General features: G+C 39.6%; 1 protein-coding gene and 1 long non-coding RNA gene across 3 annotated transcripts in view; one reads left to right on the forward strand and one right to left on the reverse strand.

The window, feature by feature from the left end:
- The window catches only part of CDH13 (cadherin 13), a 1164519-nt gene that overhangs the window by 195753 nt on the left and 955948 nt on the right, over window positions 1-12818 (forward strand). The window lies entirely within an intron of this gene.
- Window positions 697-10845, reverse strand: LOC104002693 (uncharacterized). Its single transcript, XR_675082.4, has 3 exons — window positions 10730-10845; window positions 10337-10438; window positions 697-881 (listed from the first exon to the last, which is right to left on the reverse strand). It is a non-coding gene; the product is annotated as an uncharacterized LOC104002693 (long non-coding RNA).

Below are 12818 nucleotides of genomic sequence, written 5' to 3' on the forward strand. Positions count from 1 at the left end.
TGACCTCGACAGACATTTGCCTCACCCCACTGAAACAAGTGACACTAACAGCAATCAAAAGATTACCCAGGGACACAAGGCTATGTAATACAGCAATATATGCAATATAAAAAAAATAAATAAAACTTGAATGCTTCCAAATGTCTATGAAAAGAACACAGGTTGAATAAACAATGGAATGTCTACACAAATGAGTACTGTGCAGCTCTAAAAGGGAATGAGGAATAGGGCTATAGGCTATTTGGGATAATGTTCGGATATATTTTTAAGGTGGAAAAAGTAAGATGGAGAAAATTGTGTGTTATATTACTGCCTGTCTTTGGGGGGATACACATTCACATACAAATTTACTTTTTTAGAAAATAAAAGTTAGGTTAAATCATTTTTAAAAAAAAATAGTTACTGTTCCAGTTATCTTTTTTCTTTGTATAAACATGGTCTCATTCTGTCACTCAGGCTGGAGTGCAGTGGTGCCATCAAAGCTCACTGCAGCCTTCACCTTCTGCTCAAGAGATCCTCCTGCCTTAGCCTTCTGAATAGCTGAGACTACAGGTGTGCACTGCCACACCTGGCTAATTTTAAATTTTTCTGTAGAAATTGGGTCTCCCTGTGTTACCCAGGTTAGTCTTGAACTTCTGGGCTCAAGCCATCCTCCCACCTTGGCCTCCCAAAGTGCTGAGATTATAGGCATAAGCCACCATGCCCAGTCTATCTACTTATTTTGAAGCAAATTAGTGCCTTAAAATGTCAACACCATTTTATTATCGTCTCTCACAGTGTAGGGATTGTCTGGGCTCCGCTAGGTGGATCTCAGGGTTTCTGATGGGCTTGCAGTCAGTGGCCGAGGCTGGAGTCATCTGGAAGTGCGCTCGCTCATAGACCTGGGTGTGGAACAGAGAGACAAACCTCTGAGGGTTGAGGCTGGAACTGCTAAGGCTGCCTTGACATCTCTCTATGGTCTCTCCAGCACCAAGGCTTACAGGTAGTTGTATGTTTTACAAGTTGGCCTGAGGCTCCAAAGATGCCTATTCCGAGAGAGAGGCTGGACAAGCTCTACTACCTTTTATGACTTAGTCTCAGAAGCCACACAGTGTCACCTTTGCCACATTTCTTTTTTTCTTGGCAGATATAAGGCCCACCCAGGTTCAAGAAAAGTGGGGCAGCAGGGGAAGGGGATGGACTTTACCTCCTAGTGAGAAAATGATAAGGTCTGGAAGAGGAGGTATGGCAAAAAATATTGCTGTGGCCGTTACTAGAATATATAATCTGATGCAGTTACCTAAAGTGAAAAGCATGAAATAAAGGCTGAAGAGATAGGGGAAAAAAGTCACATTTTTTTTTAAAAAAAATTGTTTCATGAATTTGAAAACAAAATGAAATAAAAAGCCTATTCTAAAATTCAAGAGTCAGAGAAACAATTGAACCTAAGTGTGTACTCAAGATGCTGGCATAACCACTTGATAGGAACTACCCCTAGTTATTTTAAAACACAGTTATTTGACTCTGTCCATTAAAGACAATTGAAAACCAAAAACCACAACAACTGCAAAGGGAAATCTTAAAGTATTTTCAATAATACTGCTTTTGGAGGTAGTGTTGGTATATTTATTGATACATAAAATATAGTATAATATTGTGTGTATTGAAAGATAAATGTATATGTTAATTTGGAGAACTAGAATATTGAAGTATGGGAGGAAGAAGATGCAGATATAAGACCAGCGAGATTAATTTAAAATGCTAGAGAATTGGAAGTGGGATTATATATATGAATTTATTAGGTGTTTTATCTTAGAAATTCATGTATTCTCTTTCTACTAAAAAGCCCTAGAAACAGTGACCAACCCAATAGCAATAAACTTCCTTAGCAAATAGATTATGGTCACTAGTAATCATTTTCTAGCAAAAGAAACCAAGCTCTCTTGAGAAAATGATTGAGTTTATATTTGAGGCAGGAAATAAACAAGAAGAATCTGTAAAATCTTGTCATACCAAGAAGCAGAGACGCTATGAGATGTCATTAGGGTCATGTCATTTAAAGAAGCCAGGATCAGTAACTCACAGATGAGATAATTTGAGCCTCAAAACAAAATAAGTAATTTCAATGGATTTAAATACACTAAATCTGTTTAAATACATAAGTTCGTAATGATAGGGGAAAAACAAAATTATTTATAGGTTACCTTACAAAGATGATAGAGACCATCTCATTATTTTAGAAACGGAAAGGAAAAAAACACATAAACAACTATCCTGCCTTTGTTTTCAGAATTCCTTGTAGAAGTAATTAACTAGTTGATGAAGAGAGTTTCTCTTTCTAGGTAATAAGCAATGAAAAAATGGCAGAATTAGAATATATTGAATTTGCAATTCTTACTAAATTAATATATCTAGGCAGTAACCATCAATAAAAAGAAAGACCACCTGACATTTGTATCTCCTGAAGTAAGCTCACAACACCACCTAGTCTTGAGCCAAAAATACTGCACCTGAATCTGATCCAGCCTCCAGGATATATCTACTTATAGGAAACACAGTGGACAGGCGAACATGTTAAATGACACCACAGAGATGCAATCTGCGAACTTCCACTGTGGAAACAATCCAAATGATTCAACACAATGTTGCAAAGACAAAAGAATTATACACGAACAGGAGGCTGGATGAATTAAAAACCATAAGAGATGTATCAATCATAATTTTTGGTTCTAATTTGGATTCTGATTTAAAAATAGACTGCAAAAAAATTTGTTAGAATAATATGAACAAAGACTAGATGTTTGCTGCCATTTAGAAATTCTCATTAGTATTTGTTCAGTTATGATAATTCATGGTGCTTCTGTTAAAAAAATACTTTTAATCTTTTACAGATACCTTCTAAATATTTATAGATGAAATCATATGATATCTAGAATTTTCTTTAAGACAATCTGTGGAAGGGGTGAGTGGTTGTGTGCTCAGGTGAGCTAATGGTAGCCATGAGTTTAATATTGAGGTTGAGTGATGGATACAGAGAAGTTCATCATATGATTCTCTCCACTTTGATGTTTTCTTGAACTCTCCAATACTAAAAATTTAGCCAAAAAAATTAACAGGGGCAAAGAACTTTCTTCTTTTTCCAAGGGCTTTTTATCGATGATTTTAAGAAAATGGTCAGACAGCGCAGGCGTGTTTTACCTTAGTCCTTCCAAAGCAGTAAGGTGCACCCACTTCTCAGCCACCCTCCCTGACTTTGTTTTCACATCCCGAATTCACCAGGAAAATACCAGGAGTCTGCTTTGTATTGTGCCATCTTTTAAATAATGCCTCACTTTCTAGTAGAAAAGTACCTCATTCTTCTTCTTGATACTTCAAAAAAACAAAATGAAACAAGAACTTCTCATTAGCTGAAAGTGTTTTTATCTAGTGAAAACTGAAATCTTCTTGGCTTATTTCCTCTTAGATCTAAACAATATTAACTTTTTTTTTTTTTTTTTCAAACAGAGTCTCCCTCTGTTGCCCCGGCTGGAGTGACTGCAGTGGCACGATCTTGGCTCACTGCAACCTCCACCTCCTGGGTTCAGGCAATTCTCCTGCCTCAGCCTCCCAAATAGCTGGGATTACAAGCATGCACCACCATGCCCGGCTAATTTTTTGTGTTATTAGTAGAGATGGGGTTTCACCATGTTGGCCAGGGTGGTCTCAATTTCCTGACCTCAGGTGATCCACCCGCCTCAGCCTCCCACAGTGTGGGGATTATAGGCGCAAGCCACTGTGCCCAGCCTTAACAATTTTTTTTTTTGTTTTTGAGGCAAACTCTGACTCTGACACCAGGCTGGAGTGCAGTGGTGCGATCTTGGCTCACTGCAACCTCTGCCTCCCGGGTTCAAGTGATTCCCCTGCCTCAGCCTCCCAAGTAGCTGGGGCTACACACGCACCCCACCACACCGAGCTAATTTTTTGTATTTTTTTAGTAGAGTCGGGGTTTCACCATGTTGGCCAGGATGGTCTTGATCTCCTGACCTCATGATCTGCCCACCTCAGCCTCCCAAAGTGCTGGAATTACAGGCTTGAGCCACCGCGTCTGGCCCAACAGATATTTTTCAGATGCATTGTCTACTAACAGAGAGATGCCTCTGATTCTGAAGTACTTTGCGATAAACAGCCACACAATAGCCAAATGAAATCTTGAAATCAGAGGGTTGCTTTCTCATGAAGTTAGACTGCTTGAGAATTGCAGTGGCTTCTATATGGCAGGTGCTTAAATTGTCCAAGTTGAAATTCTAATTTTTATAATGAGTAGGGATGAGTGCATGAAATGGTTGTGTGTTTTCGTATTTCCTACATACAATATCGAATTCAATCCCAAACTTGAAGCATTGATGAAATTGAAACATGTTGGTAATTTTAAATCGTGCAGTTCTGTACATGATCAGAATCCTAATCATTATTAAAATAGGTGTTTCTATTATATGTATATGTATAAAAAGTCCTCCAAAATGTTAAATTACCTTGCTTATCTCAGGAATAGAGTCCCAATCACTTCCAGATTGAAGCACTTACTGGGGGGAAAAGGCGAAGTGCTCCAGTAATTTTAAATTGCTTCGTACAATGAAGAGTGCCTGTAAATTACTGAATGTGGTAATTTGTTCCATAAGCTTTTTTGATTTGTAAGTAACTTAGTGGATTTGCTGGTGAAACAGTTTGGCAGGTTCCTCAGATAATTTAGAGATATTGAGCATAGACATCCAAATGTGATTAAAATGTGGTATTAGCAGACGTTGACCACAGGAAGGGTGAGGCAGGTTTTCAAGTTACAGGAGCTAGAGAAGCTGAGAAAGACTACAGTCGACTCTCAGGGGACTTGGGAAAGGTACTAAGAATGCACAATTGAGCTAATTACAGGAAAATGCCACATGGCTGGCTTTGGAAGAATTCATCCAGCCCCTGGCATGTTTTGCTTATCCTCTGCCTGATGATAAAATAGGGGTTATTTCTATCAGTGGACACATTTGGCCCATATCTTATTCAGGCAACACAGCCTTAGCCTTGTTCTGCTAGTGCTAATTATTTTTTTTAAAAATAATACTGTTAATATAGTAAAATGTAGTTGTTGGACTCTTAGAAATGGATAAAGTTTAGGTTTGTAATTTTCCAGACAGAGAGATAGTGGCATAAGCATCGTGTGAATTCCCTTCTAATAGGATGCCTTCATCTTTACTATTTTGCATAATAATGTATTGTTTGGCCACAAGAGGGATTTAGGTACTGGATCTGGAGGCATTGGGTGTGTTTAAGGTATGAAGGGGTCAAGCAAATGTCTGCCACTCACAGAGTGAGGGAGGTGGAGCCAGAGGTTCTGAACAAAGAACCTCCCCAAATGATGGGGAGAGGCTGTGATGAATTTCACGAGGCAGTGATGATGTGAGTCTTGGGCTCTGAAAGTGAGGGTGCATAGAAGAGTAGGTCCCGCCCTTTTTAGGAGTATACTGTGGACTAGAGTCAATCTGTAGACAAAGCTAGGCTAACTTCCTACTGGGCGACGTCTGAGCCCTTTCATCTTTGACCTCAAGAAAGTCACTATTGTTGGTAAAGTGAGGAAGGACATGGAACCTCTGGGGAGAATCTGACCTAAAATGGCTTCATAAAGATTCTCAGCATGAATGCCCTTTTTTACTTGATGAAAATAGACCTGATAGTGGTTGGGTTATTTGAGCAGAACAGTAATGGTAAAGGGAAAATAGTAGTGAGATTTATGGTGTAGGATGGTCAGATGTGGTATGAGTATGACACGGAGCCAGAAGTGCCTGGTCATTCACTGATTTGTCACACTAATGGAGTTAGAATACTCTACCTTGCAAGGCAGAGTAGGAGTAGAGTATCCAATCATCCTGGTTTGCCCAATTCTGTCCCACTTTTGACACAGAGAGTCTCACACTCTGGGAAACCTCTCAGTTCTAGACAAACAGAGGCAGTTGGTCATCCTATTATGAGAGGTTAGAGAGGAAGCGCTTTCTGGATGGGTTGAGTCTGATAGGCTCTGTTGTATTTGATTAGACAGCTTTCTATGAGATCAAGGTTTTCAACACCATCACAGAACCATTTCTGGAGCTGTGTTGAGGAAGAGAGGGCAAGGGTTAGAGAAAAGCTTGGGCCGCAACATTGCCTCTGCCATGAAGACTCTTTTTACGTCTGTTTCACACACAGTCAGCCCTTCGTATCCACAGGCTCCACATCTGCGGATTCAATGAACTACGGATCAAAAATATCCTCTGGCCGAGTGTGGTGGCTCACGCCTGTAATCCCAACACTTTGGGAGGCCAAGGCAAACAGATGACTTGAGGTCAGGAGTTCAATACTAGCCTGGCCAACATAGTGAAACCCCAATTCACTAAAAATAGAAACCTCAGCTAGGAGTGTTGGCGGGCACCTGTAATCCCACCTAATCCCAGCTACTCAGGTGGCTGAGGCATGAGAATTGCTTGATCCCGGGAGGCAGAGGTTGCAGTGAGATCACACCACTGCACTCCAGCCTGGGCAACAGAATGAGGGTCTGTCTAAAATAAAAATAGATGTGTTTGTGTGTGTGTGTATATATATATATATATGTATACACAAACATATTTTGTGTGTGTGTGTATATATATATATACACACACATTCAAAGAAAAAATAATACAAATAAAAATACAGTACAACTATTTTCATAGCATTTACATTCTATTAGGTATTATAAGTAATCTAGAAATAATTTAAAGTATACAGGAGGATATGTATAGATTATATGTGAATACTATGCCATTTTACATAGGGTATTTTGGTATTTGAGAAAAATCCTGGAATCAGTCCCTCACAGATACCAAGGGACAATTGTGCTAACCTTTTAGATAAAGTTTCATAGACCAGAGACTTCCACAGTGAACACAAGATTAGATACCTTAGGCTAGAGCGATGGGCTTTAGAAAAAAGGTGGACACATGGAATTCATGGATATGAAACAATACAGTGTCCAGAAGTAAGGGTGGTCCATGGAGACTGGTTGGAGTGGGGTGGGAGAACCTTTTCTTCATCAGAGTCAAGTCATTCTGGGTTGGCAATATACATACATGAGTGGACTGGAGAGACTGAGGAGGCACAAGTCGAGGAGGAACACATCTTTTATTTTCACTTAATTTTCTTTTTATCCCCTCTCCTTCTGCCCCAGGGTTCTTCTCCGTGTGGATCACATTAAGGGAGCGTATAACCTTTCATACCGCCTGACTAGGATGATGGATATGGAAATACACACTTTGGGAGCCCTGTCTGCTTGCCTGTTAAGCCATTGACTGTTATATACTCTTGGGCTTGAAACACCTTCCAGGCTGGAGGGGCCAGTATTGCATTTACTTTTATCCCATTTCTGTTTTCACGGCTACCCAAGAGGAAATAATTTGATTTGGGGCTGCAGGGGGTAGGGTGGAAAAGTGCAGTCAGAAGATAGAGAAAATCAGCAAGAAGATTACTGAAAGGGAAAGAGGGGGAAACCAACCAGCTATATATTTTCTGCAACATGAGTTAATGAAATTCCATTCCTTCTTACACAGCTGTATTCGGTTTGTTTTACATTGTTTGGTATGTAAAAGGATTTGGCTTTGCGTTACAGAACTAATTGCTTACTAGATATTACATGGATATCAAAATACTTTATAAATATTAATTAATCTTCACCTAATTCCCTGGCAAGCACAAATAACCAGTGGCATATTTATTGAATGTGTAAGCAATAATCTGATTCTTAAAGATTTGTTTTCTCTGCTGAAGCTTTCTCATCATTTCCATTTGTCAAAATGCCTCATCTCCTTTGAGGACCATATCAGATGGTACTTCCATAACAATTGTTAGGAAAATAGTAATAAAGACGATGTTTAGAGTAACCAACATTATTATTTGCTGAACTTTCTTCCTTTGCCAAGCTCTTGAGTAAACATTTCATAGATATATCTCATTTAATCCTACAGCAGTCCTACAATAAAAACGTTATTGTTACTACTTTTTTTCCCCCAGATGAGGGAGCAAAGTTTTTGAAAGCTAAATGGTGGCAGGGCTGGGATCCATAGCCCATTCTGTCCACGTGTGAAACTTATAATAAAAGCCACTATCTTGCCCCTTTTCTGATTCACACTACAGGGAGGACACTTGGTACTTATCAATAACTCCATTCATTTCTCCATTCATAAAATATGTGTTTGAATGCAAGTACTATTAGAGGTACTGTGCTAGGCTCTGTTATGACATACCTGGTGTTGACTCTTGAGTAGGGATTACAGAGTTGAGCATCTTTTCTCTCCTGAGATTCATCATGGTCCCCATGGGCAGTGAACAGTGTTGTTGTCACACTATGAAATGGGTATAGTGCCTGGCACAATGACCATTTCTTGAACAAATGGGGAGTGATATAGTGAAAGTAAAAAGAGGATCTATAATGTCGTTTGCTTGTGAATGGTGAGGGGTGGGAGCACTTAGAAGATGTAAGGATGTGCTCTCTTCTTTCCTAACACTCATCTTATATATAATGACATTAATTTGTGTTCTTACCTGCTCAATGTCTTCTCAGCTTGACATGCCATGATGGCATGGACTATGTCTGTTTTTTTTTTTTTTAGCACTTTATACCTGTATTGACACATGTTTATTGAATAGAACAATGCCTTGTTTTATGCATAAAGGAAGGCCAGTAAAAATAGTCTTACATGCATATTACCATGACCATGAAAATAATCCCAACCTGGGCATAGCCTGGCTCTTGTTTGAAATGTGTGGTACTTCTATGTGACAAGATATAGAATAAGTCATTGGAAGAAAAACTGTCCTATTACTATATTTTATATAAAAGTGTATCTTGTGTTATAATGGGCCTGGTATACAGAGGGTGCTTAGCAAATCTTCCGCAGAGCTGAAACTGAGCTGAAGCTACGGCCCCCTTCCCTGCTTGCTCTCCTTTATTCTCTAGAGCGCTGCTTCCCAATGCGTGGTCCATGGACCAAGCAGCTTCAGCATCACCTGAGCACTTGTCAGAAATGCAGCACCTAGGCCCCGCACCAGACCTGTTGAATAGGAATCTACATTTTCACAAGATTCCAGGTGATTTGCATACACAGTGGCATTTGAGAAGCATTAACCCAGGGGCTTCTTTGCAGTCAGTGATGGTGATTTCCCAATCATTAGCATTTCAGAAACCCCAGGCCGAAACCATACATTTATCCTTAGCTAGGTCGGTATCAAGTTTCTCTGCTTTCAGCCAGAATCCTAACAATTCAGTTTGGTTGATTATCTAAGAAGCTTCTATTTGATAATTATATATCTTTCATTTTTTTTTAAAGTGCTGGGGGTTGGGAGATCCTGAGAAATGGCATAACTATTGCTTAATAAATGCAGTTTGCTTGGAAGACCAAAATCTTTCAAGTAATGAGAAGCATCAAAGGAAACAACTCCAACAATGACACAAAGATTTCCTGACAATAAAGGGGCTGAGGTGAGGACCCCAGCTGTGGACCACACTACCCGAAGAGAACCAACAAACAAATCAATACCCAAAAAATAACAATAACGTCCAGGTCATTTCACTTATGAGACAGAAGAGGAAGAAAGAAAACAAATTCTCAGATACAAATATTTCTGCTGCTCCACATTGTTCCATGGGGCCAGGATGGTGAAGTCAATCTTCCTAATGATTAATGGAATTTCTCACCTTTTGTTCAAATGACTTGGCCCCTTTGGTTTTTAAATGACATCTAAGTGCAAAACAGACCCAAGACTTTGTGGAATGACTTTCCAGGAAGCAACCATATCTAGGTAAACCCATGCTCACAGGTTCCCTCTGTTAATGGTGAAATTACATCAAGGATGACCTTTTGAAAGAATAAAACTCATTATCACATGGAATGTGATAGCTGTAAAAGATCAACACTTGGAAGCCAAAGCAAAGTCCCGCATATGATAAATTAATTAGAATAGAAGTTACATAAAACCTCGACCTTCTGTGTGACCCTTATCTTATAATTACCTCTTCTTTAAAAGCAGAATGAAATATTTTATGTATGAAGATGTTACTGTTGGCCCTAAATGCATTAAGAGTCAAGGAGACATTTTTCACATATTGAAAATAAGATTTGATTGAGTGCTTGCGAGTGGCCTAGTGAAATCTCATTAAACCACTGTTTATTTTAATACTTTATAAACGGCAGAATATTAACCATTAATTATGAACATGAAACCAGTTTGAAAATAAGTTTTGCAATATCTAAGCTTGATTTTCAACCCTTATTAATGCCTTGTCTTTTTCATAGTTTTCAGTGTTTTAGAGCAAGTAGGTACTTACGACTTAGGTGTGACTTTTCATCTCTTCCTCCTCCTCCTCCTCCTCTCCTTCCTCCTTCTCATCCTCCTTATTGTGTTGCTCTACCAACATGGTTGTAAAAATCTGGATGAAAATAAGAAAATACAGTCTATTAAACACAGTTATAGGCTGTCACTATCCACAGTTATAATTAGATTTATAAATCATGTGCAAGATTCCCAGCAAAAAAAAAATGAATCTTAAACATTCTTTTCAACTATTATCACCACAAAATGAAACAAAACAAAATATCGCAACGATATAAAATTGTTTCAGTAACATTGCCATGTTACAGTAAGCTTTTGCATCCGGATCAGTCAGCCTGGTACAAATAACTGTATATTCTGAAATGTAAATAGATAGAAAGATAATGACCTTCTTGAGCATCTACTGGGTGACAGTCGCTGAAATAGTATCTGAATTTAACTGCTCTAAGGAACATAGGCAGATTTTGATTCAGATGACAGCTTCCATTATTTGGCAGCAGATGCTTAAGAGGCTGCTTTGGGAGGATTCTGATGTTGGATCCAGCCTACATCATAGAACTGCAGCCATGGATTAGCAATATGTGTTATGTGAGTGAGCTGCAAAAATATGCCACAAAATTCCCATCTTACAGTTATACCTTTTTACCCTGAAATGAGTCAGTGTGTTATGGCAACATTCCCAGATGGCAGACAGAAGGAGAGCCAATGTGAGAGACCAGTGAACTCAGACCCGTCTCCGAAGAGCCTTGTCTAATTCATCTAAAAAACAAATGTTTCGGATATTCAGGGTTTTCTGATTTCAAATGTGTTCATACCATGAATAATTATGTAGCACTATCTTACTGTGTGCTGAGGACATTAATGTGCTTCTTCTTTCATCCTTCGAATGATCCTGCAAAATAATTCTCACTGACATTTTCATGGAGGTATCCAACTTCAGCTCTTATGGAAAAGAAAGTGCCACTGTGGAAGTTGCATAGATAGTAAATTGTGGCGTGGGGATTCAAAGCCAGGTTTGCTTGACTTCACAGTCTAAATTCCACCCAGGAAGCCAACAGCCTGTTGCTGTGTGATTCTGATCCCCATGAATTCACTATGTTGTCAAATGCTGAGTTTGCAAAGCATGGTCTGAATGCTTCCCTTCTGGACCTCCCTTAACCATTCCAGGGCTTTCCGTTGCTTGTGCAGTTAATGAAGATGGAAAATGATTCCCTTCCCTCCCCCTCTGTTCTTCCATTTGTCCAGGGAATAGCCTAATGTCAACCTAGTGACTTCATGGAATCTGTTTTCAATCTACTGCATCCTTGTCTGGAATTCTCAGGGGGCACTTAAGCCAGAACTGGGGTTGAAGGAAGCCCTGGCTCTGTGCAAGTCCACAGTACAGCAGCTACTGGGGAGGGAAAACGGTGTGTGTCTACGGTGAGGGTTTCTTCATGGTTGATGCGATTATAATGTGAAAAGATCGACATGTGAGCCCAGAGCAGATGAATAATAATGCTACTGCATTTTGTATTTAACAAAACACCTTTCTCGAGAAATGTATTACTTACCTTGTGGGTGGGGAATTGTCTCTGAACCCAATCAGGTTAGTCGCTGGCCCATGACTATCTCATTTTTAATAAATAATAATTTTCTCAATTCAGCACTAGCCAGCTCATCTGCTTTCAAAAGATATGATTGCTTTGTATTTTTTATATTAATAACCCTCAGCATGAGAGGATTAACTCTTGATGCACTGAAGGCAAACTACCGGACCCTGGGAGATCCATTTCTTCTCACCAGATAGGCTGACACATCTTTCAGATGAATTTAAAGGTCAACGCCTTGTGCATGAAAAGCAGGGGCCTGCATTAGATGGCTGAGCTCTAGTCAATTCTTGGTCATTTGTACTGAAACAGAGGCAAGAGAGAGATTTCAAAACCACCACGAGGAGGCCCCTAAACATGCAGGCATTTCTTTCCTTTATCTGTCGATTCAAAGAGCATCTCTTCAGGGCCAAGAAGGAGATCAGGTGTATCTGACTTAGTCATACAGCCATAAGAAAGTTTCCCCCTCTAAAAAAAAGAAAAGAAAAAAAATAAAGAGGTGCCTTCCATTGGTGAAGCGTAGTCATTAAGAACACAAGCTTTGCAGCCACCCAGAGCCCACAGCCCACGGCCACTGTGGGTCGAGTTATACTTTGCCTCTTAGCAGCTGATCAGCTTTGGGTCTGAGCCTGTTTCTTCACAGTGGTCAGCCCCCTTGTCTGCCTGATAAATGTCTGTCTGCTCACGCACTTGGCTCCGCAGAAGTGAGCTTGCTGGGTCCATGGGGATATTCACGGAGATTTTGCACAATATTATGCTCTGGAAAGGGGTCTGCAAACTCTGATCTGAGGGCCAAATCCAGCCTGCCACTTGTGTGTGGACAACTAGCAAGCTAAAATGGTTTTTACATTTTTAAGTGGTTGCATTTTAAATGCTTATATAATGGCTACA

The sequence above is a fragment of the Pan troglodytes genome, chromosome 18, assembly GCF_028858775.2.
Source record: "Pan troglodytes isolate AG18354 chromosome 18, NHGRI_mPanTro3-v2.0_pri, whole genome shotgun sequence".
Lineage (NCBI taxonomy): Eukaryota > Metazoa > Chordata > Mammalia > Primates > Hominidae > Pan > Pan troglodytes.